Here is a 14,343-nt window from a genome sequence, read left to right as displayed (position 1 = left end):
ACATATGCCTGTATATATAATAAAAGAAATTGTACATTTTGAAAAAGATCTAAAAGGTTGATATATTTATAATTATGTATATGTAAAAGTTTGCATCACTATGGACTTATAGATTCTTTTCATTGTTTAATAATTTATTATTGTAACTATTCTTTTAATATTCAAATTATCCAAATTTGGTCAGTAGAAGTCCTTTCCTGAATCATTTGACATCTCTGTATCCGTTTGGGGGCACTTCTTACTTTAAGCTTAATTTATACTTCTTCCATAGCAGAATCCATAATTTCTGCAAGGAGTCCTAGTTCTTTTCATTTAGGAACCAAGGACTGGGCTCTAGATATCTCAGTGCCATCAAGGGCTCATTGTTACTAGGCCCTTTAGGTGCACAGAACACATACTCACACACACACACATGCAATATACATATTTATTATATATATTCATACTGATACATCCAAAGAGAAAATTCCTCCTCTTCTTTTCTCATTCCATATTTTATTTTTCCTCCTCCACAGTGAGAATATTGGTTTCCAAGAACAATATATTAACTTTTTTGATTAATCCTTTAATACACAAAATTCATCAATACTACACCCACACCACTTGCAACAAATTTTGCTCTTAGAATATATCCCACTAAATGAATAAAGTTAGAGAACTACATATAAAAGTTACTTGGACTATTTTTTTCCTCTTTGTGGTTATAAAGTTGATAAATATTTAAAGTCAATTAACTTTGGGAGTTTTTCCCATCCTTTTAAATTCATTTTTCCTTTTGGAATATGTAAAACATTAACATGGTTCAAAGTCAAAGCTACATTAAAATTATACTCATCAATGTCTCATTCCTTTCTAGTCTATTTTCATCCACTGCCTATAAATAACTAATTTCATTTACTTGTGGCCTATAAGATTGATAGGGATGTTTCAATTTGGAATAGAGATAAAATAATAGATTGTAATTTGTGAAGTAATACATGGAGCATCTCATATTCCTATGGAGTTAATATCAAAGGAGCACATTTTAATTATGGTATTTTACATTTTAAAGCATACAAATATTTAATGACTTACTTGAATATTGTTTTAATGTTTTATAAATCAATATTTTAAACATGTGTTAAGATAAATCTTTTTGTGTAAGGATGTCTTTAACATCAAGAATAGAAACCAATTAAAAAATGATTAGTCATTCCAGATACAGTCTTTTTGACTAAGTATCTTTTTACTTTTGAAAAGGAGGGATTACTGCGTTCAAAGAAAATTAACCTGGTCAACATATTTTTTTCAGAAGAAAAATTTAAATAGCTCAACTGTCAATGAGCTCTGAACGTGATGCCTGAAGACTTCATTTGTAGTCTTGACTCTGCCTCAAAGTAGTTGTTGGGACCTGGGCAAGAAATTTCACTCCTCTAAATCTCAGGTTTCTTATATGCAAAATGAATATGAAGGTGGGAAAAGGGAGTGGGATAACCTTTTTCAGCCTAACAATTTGTGATTTTTGTAACGTTACAAGCTGTAACCAGTAATTATGTTTACGTTATAGTAATTCTCAAACTTTATTGTCCAAATTATTCACTTTAAGCCATTCGTTATATGTCACTTATCAGCCCTTATAATATAGGTCTGGGCTGGGGCCCTGAACTATCCCTTTTTAACAAGTGTCCCAGGTGATATGATTGCAGATGACCCATGGACCACACTGAAAAACTTTGGTCTACATATTCATGTATATGACTGGTCCCAAGTTGAATAGGCCTTAATATTGAAGGAAGAACTTGGTGGACTATGTGGTGTGGTTCCAGTAGTAAATATGTTTCTTTGCCTAAAGAAAGTTATTCTCACATCAAATTTGATGAACTATTATTTTTAGAGTAAAGTCAATCCTTTGGAGAAAAGCCTAATTCACAGTAAAATTGCTTCAAGTCATTTATATTTTAATATAAATAAATTTGTCAAGTATGGAATTTTATAGCTAAGAGGACATCAGTGAATTAATCAAAGACCTCAATCACACAATTTTATCTGAGAAGTGAAGTGCTTTGTTCATGGTCTGACAATGGGCATAATGTCAGATTCAAGACTGGAGTCTAATCCCTGCTCCAAGTTTCACATTATGTTCATGACACCACAGAATATTTCTTTTCTTTGAGAAGCCCTTACATAAGAAGGAGGTATGGTAGACAGAACAATGGCCTCCTAAAGCTATGTGGACACTTCATAATCCCTGGAACCTATGAATATTATCTTACACGTAAAAAGGGGCTTGAAGTTGTGATTAAATTAAGGACCTTGAGATGGGAAAATTATCCAAGTGGGTCCAATGTAATCGCAAGGGTCCTTAAAAGAGGGAGGCAGGAAAGTCAGACAGAGAAGGCCCAGTAATGAAGCAGAGGGAGAAAAGGTGACAAGCCAAGGCATGAAGACAGCTTCTAGAAGCTGGGAAAAGCAAGAAAATGGATTCTCCCCTAGATCATCCAGAAGAAATCAGCCCTGCCATTAGCTTGTTTTTATCTCTTTAAAACTCTTTTTGGACTTCTGAACTCCAGAACTGTAACATAATAAACTTGTGTCATTTTAAGCCCCTAAATGTATGGTACTTTGTTACAGTAGCAAAAAGAAACTAATACAGGAAGTTAGAGGAAGCCTAGGGCACTGGAGACCAATTAGCATAAAATTGAGAGGAGGAACCAGTGAGGAGGAAGACAAGGCACTTGACAAAGGTGACTCACTTGACAAATCTGGGTGGAGCTGGTGGCCAGACCCAGAGCTTAAGGCAGAAGAAAGGTTCTAATTAAAGAGTTTGTATTCCAGTACTTGAAATGGATGGGGAACTTCATCTGCTTTATCCATAAAGCATGGATGAATGTTAAACACAAGTGACACTTATGACTCACCAACAACAGGACACAATTTTCCAGCAGTGCTAATGAAGTTTCACAGATATTGCAACACTCTTTGTTTTTATTCTCCTCTGAAATGCTGGAACTCATTTACAGGTCAGAGAGTTTGTAATCCAAACAGACTGAAATTGACTGAACTCTGTGGGAACCACCTGCCCAACCATAGTTACTTCCCACCATATGAAAACTAAGGTAGCACCAATATTTAACCTGTAATGTCGCCTAGGGAAAAACGCTTCCTTAAAAGTTTATTGTCAAAAGAATTTTTTATCAAGTCTAACCGTTAGACTAGGTCTACCCTTTAGAATTAATACATTCAGGATCCCTTTATAGCAAGAGATATAAATGCCAGAGCACAGAGTCAGGGAGACATGTGTTCAAATCTCTGCTCATCTACTTACTAGCCGGGTAATTCTGGGCCAGTTACTTGGTCTGAGTCTGTTTCTTCATCTATAAAATGGGATTAACAGCAGAACCTGCTTCATTAGGGTCATGGCCTGACTAAATGAGATATGGTACAGAAAGTATTCTTGCTTCAGTAGCCATTATTTTGGGCTACCCTCTGAAGGATTAAACATAAAGTTCTGTCTGAGCTTTTTTTCTTTCATATCTATGGTTTTCATTCGGCTTGGTGGATCCCTAGAGTTTCTGTGGCAGAGTCTTAGGGACTTCCTGCTGAGGAAAAATGAAGCCTGCAGGGCTCTGGATCCTCCACATCACCTTTCACTAGGGCTGACACACGTCAGTCCAACAGAGAAGTTCAATAATACTTCTATGCATATACTAAGTTAGGGGGAATTTCTCTACCTGCCATTTCCGTCTTCCCTTCCCCATCAAGCACACTGCACATCATCTTCTCCCCACTCCTGGTATAGGTTTGTACAGAGTCCCAAACAGAAATAGCCTGCAAGGGCTTCCTGGCATTTGTGATAGAAGCCTTGGCTCTCAGGAGAACTGGGAGTCAGGTGGGGATGTAGAAGGAGGGAAAGGAGAAGGTCTGTGGGAAGAGGCAGAGCTTGGCAGTACCAGGAGGGAGAGAGAGACTGTCCTGAGGTTACAGTGATACCGCCCACATCTGGGGGAAATGAGAAAGGTATGAAGGTCCAGGTCTTCTGAATTCTGAACAACAGCCCCTGACAAAGAGGTGAGAAGGGAATGATACCCCGTAGAATGACCCTGTGAAGTATGGGTTATCATTATATAACTTGGTTACAAGTCTCTGTACCAACTAGACAGTGCAAGTCCTTATTTTGATTTCATTATGTAACACAACTTGTAATTCCCGATTGTGTTACCAAATCAGCCCAGGATCCAGTGTGCCATGATCAAAGTTGGTTTATCATTCTTTACGTCTTTTAACTTCCAAACCATGGACTCCCATACAGGAATAGGATGCTGCCTAAGTACTTTAAATGCCTGATCTCACGGGACAATGAGGCCTCAGAAAAAGGTAGTCTTTTTGGGGGGTGGTTGAGACTCATGACCAAGATCATGGAACCTCTGGGGTTGCAGAGTCATGGTTTGAACCCAAGTCTGTTTGGCCCCTGAGCCTGGCTCTCTGCCATTACATTATGCTGCTCCAAAGCAGTGATCTCAACCTTTGGACTCCAGACCCAGGAGACCGTCAAGTTAAGGCAAGGGGTCTGAAAATCCATATGTGCATTTTCCATAGACCAGATATATACTAATATAGCCCATTTTCAGAGACATGTAGTGTTGATGTGCTTAATAAAAGACAGACTCACTCATATAAATGTAGATTTAAATTATCTATTTTAAGCACTCTGTGGAAAGGATACAGCAAGTGCATGTACAGGGCCCAATTCGAAAGCCATATAGGAATTATTGGTGACATAAGTGTACAGATAAGTAGAATATACGGTGAGAAGAATTTCACCCCAGGGAGGAAGAGACAGGAGTTAGGCAAACCAAGACCTAAAGGAAGCCTGATGCACTAAGCAGAGAAACAAAGTAGGAGATGCAGATAAGGAATTAAGGCCAAGTGGATCGTGGTTAAGAGCATGACCTCTGGGGGAAAAAAAAAAAAAAAAAAAATATATATATATATATATATATATATATATCAGAATTGTATCTCAGTTCTGCCACTTGCACTGGGAAATGAAACGTGTTAAATAGAAGCTTTTAGGATAGAATTTGTAATTCTATCATGTTGCCAAGTCGCCCCAGGATCCAGTGTGCCTAGGTCAAAGTTTGTGCTCTGTTTTACCTCCAAGTTGCCTTCCTCCTGTGAGATACATAGAGATGTTTTGATCACTAAGGGAAATAATATATGTAAAGCACTTAGTACAATGCCTGGAAAATTTTGCTCTAAGCCTTGTTGTGAGGTTTAAATGAAATAAGGCATAGTGCTGACAACCTCACAAGTGGCCAGTGAAATGCCAGTTATTAAGTAGGTCTTTGGCGAAGTTCTGCTTCCTCTCTCTCCCTTGGACCCAGTGATGCTTTGTGTCCAAGCCTGCCTGGAAACGACAGATGTAAATGGAAGAGTTATCTGCGTGTTACGAGAGAAAAAACTGCCACAAATTCTTCACCCTCTACTCTGTAAGAGAGCATGGAAGGCCATGTGTCATGCAGACCATGTATAAAATAAGACAGAAGATTTAAAGCAACGGCAAAGAATATATTAACAGCCATCAAAAGGAGCAGTTAGTAGAAAAAATTAGCATTTAAAAATATGTAGGAAAATACATTAAAAAACAGGATGGAATTATACAAAAGCACAGAGTACTCCACTGGGTGGTCATCCAGAAACAACAAGACCCCTAGGTCTCTAAGGAAATAGTTTATATTAGGAGTGGTGTGATTCAAAAAGCAAAGCAGGGGTGTGTGCAATAGATCTTAGAAAGATTTCAACCGTATAATGTTCAAAATAGGTTTTTATAAAGTTTTTGATGCTTAAAGTGTTTCTTTAAAATTCACTTATGGAGCAGCTCTTCCTCTGGCAAAGCTGAATTGGGAGGTGTTACTGTATTTAACCTTTAAAGAATCATATTACTTGTTCCTTTTCTTGTTCACAAAATGTGGAAGTATTTTTTCTCAAGTCTAAGCCCATTTTTCTGCCATTTGGGCTCACAGGGGTGTTACGGGACTGTCTAAGGGCAGGTAAGCCAGCCAATACAGATTGAAACAAATAGGAAGAATCCTTTCTTTTACCTTCACCTATCCACTACAGGGTGTCTTTGGAAAGACTGTAATTGTGAAGACCCATTCTAAGATAAAATGGTCAGCTTGGCTGGATCAGATCAGAATCAGATTTCAAATGACTCAGGCCTGGTGGATGTGGTTCATTAGATAATCTATTCTGAGAGGAAGACCTGGAGCATGGGAATCTGGTCTTGAGGGGGCAGGACAGGCAAAGAGTATCACAGCACAGCCAGGGAGCCACACAGACATCCCTCTACTAGGGTGTGAGCAGAAGAGCTTATACAGTCAGATCAGCAAACTTTCTTTAGGGAACAAAAATGGTCAGCCACCCCCCCCCCCCACACACACACACACAACAACAACAACAACAAAAACCACCATAAGATTTTTAGTCTTAAGCGGCATGGTAATTGGCAGACAGAATGGTTAGTTGAAATGAGAATACACTTTATTCAAGTCTCCCCACTATACATATAGATTGGTTACTTAACCTCACAGAACCTCAGCTTTTCATCTGTGAAAGGTTGCAAAAGTATCTGTAATGGGGAAAATTCTTTAGGTTGCAAATAGAAAAATCTACTGTCATGAACTGAATGTTTGTATCACCCCCCCAAATTCACATGTTAAAACCCTACTCCCCACTGTGATGGCATTCAGAGGTGGACCCTTTGGACTAGATGAGGACATAAGGGTGAAGCCCTCATGTATGACATCAGTGCCCTTATAAGAGTTACCAGAGCTTGCTTTTTCTCTCTGCTATGTGAGGATACAGAAGAAGTCAACAGTCTACAGCCTAAAGGAGGGCTGTCATCAGAACTCAACCATGCTGACACCCTGATTTCAGTTTTCTAGCCTCCAGAACTCTGAGAAATAGATTTCTGCTGTTTAGAAGTCACCCAGTCTATGGTACTTTGTTATAGCAGCCTGAATGAACTAAGTAAGACAAACCATCTTAAACTACCTTAAGAAAAAAAGGAATTTATTAGCTCACGAAACATGGTCAAATATGGCTGGATCCAGGGGTTCAATGCATTAAGTAATTCTTATATTTTTATTTCATCCATTCTCATCTCACCATGTTAACCCCATTCTCTCTTATTCTAGACAGCTTGGGTTTTCAAAGCATCTCCAAATTTGTATCCATCTAGTAACACTAGCCCAAAAGCAAGAAGATATTTTCTCTATTTCCATTTCAGCAGCAAAGTACCAGGGAGAGCTCGTGTAAGGCCCTTTAGAATCACATACAATTTCTTAACCAGTCACTGTGAATAGGAATGTGAAGGTGGCAATTTTGACTGACCAGACACTGTAGCCTAGGGACAGTTACAGAGGAGACTATGATTAACAGCCTTTCTTGGAACCATGTTAGCAGAGCAGGGATTTCCCTAAGGAAGCTGGAAGATGGTTATTGGTATCAGAAGAAAAGAAATTGGAAAAAGTGCTGAGCAGAGAAAACCATAAGTATCATAGATCTCTACACTATCTTTCTCATGGTAATACGAGGATTAAAATAATGGGAAAAATATTTTACAAACCATAAAGCTCTATTCAAATGTCCTTATTCAATTTACATTTGGATCCCCCCAAAATTCATAACTATAAAGAAATACTAAGTATAGTATAAAGAAAAAAAATATTATGAGACCATTTTTTTAGATTTTGTCACAGTGCCTGACTATGGTGATTGGCTGCTGGTTCTCAATTTATCTTAAGATTTGAGGTCTAAAGTATCACAATACTTGTTCCAGTCTGACTAGGGGAAGAATTCCTTCTGATAGAAGGTTGAACAAGAATATGATTAAAATTATAACCTTTCTTCACTGAAGAAATTTAGTAAGAGGAGGCAACACGTACAGTAATGGTTACAGATGCAGTCTTTCCTGTAGGATACATAAAGCTGTGAAGATTTTATCCAGCCTTCCAATTTTAGATAATTATCCATGGCTGTTCTCTTCAGAGCAATAAAACCAGTTCTCCTCCTTAGGTTATACATGTACTGATGCATTTTTTCCTGGAAACTTTAGCTCATTGTTGTGTTATTTGGGTGTGCCATAGAGAAACTTAAGAGAATCAACGTATCCTGATATTTTTCTTCTCACTCTTAAGGCTTATTGACCACTGTAAAACTGTAAAGATTTCCCTGAATCTTTACCCATCAACTTACATAGCGCTATAAGACATACCACCTCTCCAATTTTAGATCATTAAAAAATCTATGAAATTGCCTTTGCTCTAAATACATGAAAAGATACCTGAAGCGACAGCACAGCATAGTTCACATTCCAAAATTCAGTTTTTCCCACTTAATTAAGGGAATCTACTGATTCAAGCCCTCCAGTTTTTCCTTAGACCCAACCATGAGAATAAATATCCATTCAACCTCCAACCTCACAAGGAAAATATTATAAAACAATAAAGGTATTAAGAAACATTGAAAGATACATATTTATATCCCTGATTTGTACTTAAAATACATAAGAGGAGGACTGAAAAATTCTAGAAGCTTTCTTAAATTCTTCAATTACTCTGTTATCTAAGACAGTGATTTAACACACATTACATCTCAGTAAGCACAAGCTAATTATCAATAATTATTGTGATAGGTTTCAATAATACTTTTTCAGCAAATGGTGAAAGATAAAATTGAGTAAGATAAAGAAGACTTAAAAAAACCACACTATCAACCAACAGAGTTAATAACATTTATAGAACAATCTACTCAAGAACTGCAAAATAAAATTATTTTCAAGTGCACCTGGAACATTTACCAAGTTTTATCATATGCTGGGTTATAAAACAGGTCTCAGTAAATTTAAAAGGATTGAAATTTTAGAGTGTGTTCTCTTATATAACAGAATTTAACTGGAAATCAATTTTCAAAATCTGGGATTACAATAAAATTGAGGATACAAGGTTAATATATAAAAGTCAATTGCTTTTCTATATATACCAGAAATAAGCAATTGGAATTTGAAATTAAAACATAATACCATTTATAACAGCATCACCCAAAATGAAATACATAAGCATAAGTCTAGTAAAATATATACAGGATCTCTATGGAGAAAACTATAGAACTCCAATGAAAAGCAATGAAAGAAGATCTAAATAAATGGAGAGAGATTTCATGTGCATGGATTTGTAGATTCATTATTATTAAGATGTCAGCTCTTCCCAACTTGAAGCTCCTCCCACAATCCCAATCAAAATCTCAGCAATCTATTTGGTGGAAATCAGTAAACTGATTCTAAAGTTTATGTGAAAAGGAAAAAGTACTGAAGAAAAAGAACAAAGTTGAAGAATGGACACAAGTGACTTTAAGACTTACTATTAACCTATAGTAATCAAGACAGCATGGTATTGGATAAAGAATAGGCACACGTATCAGTGGAACAGAATAGAGAGCCCAGAAATATATCCACACAAAGTCAACTGATTGTTGACAAAGGCACAAAGGCAGTTCAATAGAGAAAGCATAATGTTTTCAACAAATGGTGTCAGAACAGTTGGCAATCCACATTAAAAAAAAAATTAATCTAGACACAGACATTATACCTTTCACAGAAATTAACTCAAAATGGACCACAGACCTAAATGCAAAACACAAAATTAGAAAATTTCTAAAACATAAGAGAAAACCTAGGTGAACTTGGGTTTCATAATTTTTAGAGAAATACCTAAAGCAGGACGCATGGCAGAAAAATATTGGTAAGTAGGGCCTAATTAAAGTTAAAAATGTCTGCCCTGTGAATGACACTGTTAAGAGAATATAAAGATAAGCCACAGACTCAGAGAAAATATGTGCATAACACATGTCTCATAAAGGATCTGTATCTACAATATACAAAGACCCTTAAAACTCAATAAGGAAAAGAAATATGACAACGAGCAAAAGTCTAAATAAACACCTCACCAGAGAAGATATACAGATGGAAAATAAGCATACAAAAAGAAGCTCCACATCACATGTCATTAGGGAACTGCAAATTAAAGCAACAATGAGATACCGCTACATACCTCTAAGATTGGCTAAAATAAAAAACTGACAATATCATATGCTAACAAGGCTGTGGAGCAAGAACAATTCTCATTCACTGCTGGTGAGAATGCAAAATAACACAGTCACTTTGGAAGACTGTTCGGTGTTTTCTGTTCGTTTGTTTTCAAAACTAAGCATAGTCTTATTATATGATCCAGCAGTCACGAACCTAGATACTTACCCAACTGATCTGAAAACATATCTATACAAAAACCTGCATATGAAATGTTCTATGAGCAGTTTTATTCATAACTGCCCCAAATCGGAAGCAACCAAGGTATCCTTCAAAAGGTGAGAGGATAAACAGGCTGATAGATCCACACAATGGGATATTATTCAGCAATAAAAGGAAACAAGCTATCAAGCCATGAAAAGACACAGAGGAACCTTAAATGCATATTATTAAGTGAAAGAAGCCAATCTGAAAAAGCTACATACTGTATGATTCCAACGTTCTGGAAAAGGCAAAACTATGGAAACAAGAAAAATATAAGTGGTTGCCAGGGACTGGAGTGGAGAGAGAGGGATGAATCAGGGAAGCACAAGGGATTTTTAGGGCAGTGAAACTATTCTGTACGATACTGTAATGGTAGATATAGGACATTATGCATTTGTCAAAACCCACAGAACTGTAAAAATAAAAGAGGGAATCCTAATGTAAAATATGTACTTTAGTTAATAATAATGTATCACTATTGGTTCATCAATTGTAACAAATGTACCACACTAAAATAAGATGTTAATAACAGGGGAAACTATGAACAAGGGAGAGAGTGGGTGTATGGGAACTATTTTCTGCTCAATTTTCTGTAAACCTAAAATTATTCTAAAAATAGTCTATTAATTTTCAAAAACCTACTTCCAAAAATAGGTCAACAAGGAAATAAGGGAAATTAGAAAATATTCTGAACTAAATGAAAATAAAAACACAAATTTCAAAACTTACAAACAGGGCTTAGAGGGAAATGTACAGCTTCAAACCCTTATTCAAGAAAGGAAAAAAAGTGTCTAAAATTAATTATGTAAACTTCTCTCTCAAAAAGTCAAAAAAGCTAAGTGAACACAAAGTAAGTAGAAAGGAGATACAATAAAGATACAAGCAACATATCAAAGGAATAAAAAATAATGAAAAAAGTCAGTGAAATGAAAAATTGTTTTTCAAAAAATAAACTTCTAGATAGACTAATCAAAAATAAAAGAAGCTATCACTTTGGCTCCTACAGAATCATACAGACTATAAGGGACTATATTACAAATAATTTTATATCAATAAATTTATCAAAATAGATAAAATGGACAAATTCCATGGAAGACTCAAAACTTACACAAAAGAAACATGATCTAAATAGTCCCCTGTGTAAAGAAATTGATGGTGTAAATAAAAACCTTCTCACACAGATATCCACAGACCCAGAAGGCTTCACTAGAATATCCTGTCAAACATATATAGATCTTATATCAATTCTTTCAGAAAACAGATGAAAAAACTCCCAACTCTTTTTATGTGGCTAGGATTCCCTTGATAGCAAAATCAGAACATAAATGTGCAACTAGCCCTGCCATGCTATTTCCACTCTGCCATGCTGCCTAATTTAGAAAGAGCTTAACTGGATTCCGATTATATTTTACAACTTACTAGTGGAGTAACTGATTTGTATTTTATCATGGCTAATAGTGCTGTATTATAGTCACTGCACATCTGTTATATTTTTGAATGACTGATTTTGGATTTGAAATTTTTATGAGACTACATTTAAAATTCTGCTAGGTGGAAATGCAAAAATTCTTAAAATACTTTTCCCCTTAATCATGAAGTAGAAATAAACAACTTAATAGAGTCCTTGACCTATTGGATGCCTCTGCAAAGGTTTTTACACAGGCTGTTAGGAGTTTGGTTATATTTGAAGCTGGGGGTAGTACGAAAGTATGATTGTACTCGGACTATAAAAATCAAGTCCTAATCCAAATCTCCACAATGCAAAGGGAACTTTCATGTAAATTTCTGATGTCAGATCATAAGGTTGATAGACATATACCAAAAAATGTCATATTCTTTCTTGCTAATAATTTTGATAAATACCTCACCTGCATTTGATGTGAGCAAGTTATCTGTTGGCAGTGGGAATAGGGAATGAGGTATCAAGTCCTAATTCCTGATTTGGAGTCCCAAACCTCCGGCAATAGAGCTCGACCCTACATTTTCTTACCCATGCCACAGAAGCCACAACAAATAGCAAGCCACTTTCTAAAGATTCCTCTAGGCCTCTAAAAGAGAAGCCATCCATCTTCACCTTTTAGCAGCCTGTAAGGCTCAACTACCTTCTCTTTCATAAAACCTCATCCCCGGGGCTTCCCTGGTGGCGCAGTGGTTGAGAGTCCACCTGCCGATGCAGGGGACACGGGTTCATGCCCCGGTCAGCGAAGATCCCACATGCCACAGAGCGGCTAGGCCCGTGAGCCATGGCCGCTGAGCCTGTGCGTCCGGAGCCGGTGCTCCGCAACGGGAGAGGCCACGACAGTGAGAGGCCCGCATACCGCAAAAAAAAAAAAAAAAAACCACAAAAAAAACAACCTCATCCCCACGGTAATTCACCTCTTTCCACTTGGTTGTCAGAGAAAGTCGCACTATTGTCTGATGACCTGCTCATCATTTGTCCTTATCAGGGTGCGGGGCATGGGGAAAGGAGACTGGGTTGTGTCCTTTCTTCTTAGAGACTCATACTTTCTTACTACCCCCAGCCTCAAATATACCCAAACTCCTAACAACCTGTGTTAGCTAGTTGCTAGCAACTAGCTCAGTGATAACCCCAATTAGGCACTGAACAAAGAGCAAAAACATGGGGACCACCTTGGTGGTCCAGTGATTAAGACTTTGCCTTCCAGTGCAGGGGGTGTGGGTTCGATCCCTGGTTGGGGAGTTAAGATCTCACATGCCTCACAGCCAAAAACCCAAAACATAAAATAGAAGCAATATTGTAACAAATTCAATAAAGTCTTTAAAAATGGTCCGCATCAAAAAAACTTAAAAAAAAAAGAGCAAATACATGAATTAACATGTATGGAAAGGAAATCAAGCCAAGAAACAAAACTCCGCTAGTTCACATGTCAACAGGACAGGGATGAGTCAGCACCCATTCTCAATTCACCACCAAGGTCATTGCTTTGTAGGGCCCATGTGTTCCATATTCTAATTTACCTTAAATCATTGACGTGATTCTCAATTTGGATTTCCAATTTAAAGCGAGACCCTTAAGGTATTTTTTAAAAATCCCTTTTAACCACTTTTTAATACCCATCAGAAGCTTGAAATTGAAATGTGATAACTAGACTGCCCTAATTTTCCTGTGCTACATTCACACAACAAATGGTCTCCTCAGATCTGTACTGTAAATATACAGCTCACTTTCCTCAAGTCTTATTTCTTTTCCTTATTGGAAGCAGCATTATTAAACCAATATCAGAGATAAAAGAGTATGCCCAGAAAGAAAGGCTTGGGAATATTTCTAAAATATATCAAAGACAAATACATTTGTCTAAGTAAATAATGTCTCTCCTGATCTCCATTTCTTTTTTTTTTTTTGCGGTACGCGGGCCTCTCACTGTTGTGGCCTCTCCCGTTGCGGAGCACAGGCTCCGGACGCGCAGGCTCAGCCGCTCCGCGGCATGTGGGATCTTCCCGGACCGGGGCACGAACCCGTGTCCCCTGCATCGGCAGGTGGACTCTCAACTACTGCGCCACCAGGGAAGCCCCTGATCTCCATTTCTGATGGCACAGGGTGGCCGGCGAGGAGAGCAGCATGCCCCTGCCAGGCCCTCCTCTGATCCTGGCCACGGGGAAGCCTCCCGCTGGTTGGAGCAGAGCTGTGCTCTCCTGTGTTCACACACCTGCTGTGTGTCTGGCAGCACTTTTTTTGGCGATACCTCAAAGTGATTGCCTGACTGCTCCAGCACTGGGTGGGCTTGAAGCCTTCCCGAGAACATAGATGTGTACCCTCCCCCTCAGTGGCTCCAACCCCCAACTTCTCCAAGGCTTCTCAAGCTTTGCAAGCAAAAACCAGTCACGATGCTCTTAGTGAAGGTGAAAGGGAATGCCTCCAAAGGGCCATCTGTCACCTGAACAGAGAGAAGAGCTGCAGGCCCTCAGGATCCAGGGGCTCGGGGGGGAACTTTACGGTTTGATACTGGGATATGGACACCCTATAGCACTTTTAGTGTCCTGCATCCTATAAGTCT

General features: G+C 37.9%; 1 long non-coding RNA gene across 5 annotated transcripts in view; it reads right to left on the bottom strand.

Annotated features, from left to right (window-relative positions):
- LOC111183562 (uncharacterized) overlaps positions 1-14,343 on the bottom strand; it is a 152,985-nt gene that overhangs the window by 39,146 nt on the left and 99,496 nt on the right. For all 5 annotated transcript variants that reach the window (XR_016392734.1, XR_016392737.1, XR_016392735.1 and 2 more), the window contains one exon: positions 1-14,343. This exon is cut by the window's left edge and continues 39,146 nt beyond it; it is cut by the window's right edge. This is a non-coding gene — a long non-coding RNA (uncharacterized LOC111183562).

Source organism: Delphinapterus leucas, chromosome 3 (genome assembly GCF_059928025.1).
Source record: "Delphinapterus leucas isolate spDelLeu-1000000601 "Yukka" chromosome 3, BTC_Dleu_Yukka2, whole genome shotgun sequence".
NCBI lineage: Eukaryota > Metazoa > Chordata > Mammalia > Artiodactyla > Monodontidae > Delphinapterus > Delphinapterus leucas.
Note: the sequence above shows the minus strand (reverse complement) of the source record. Positions and strands in the feature narration are given on the sequence as shown.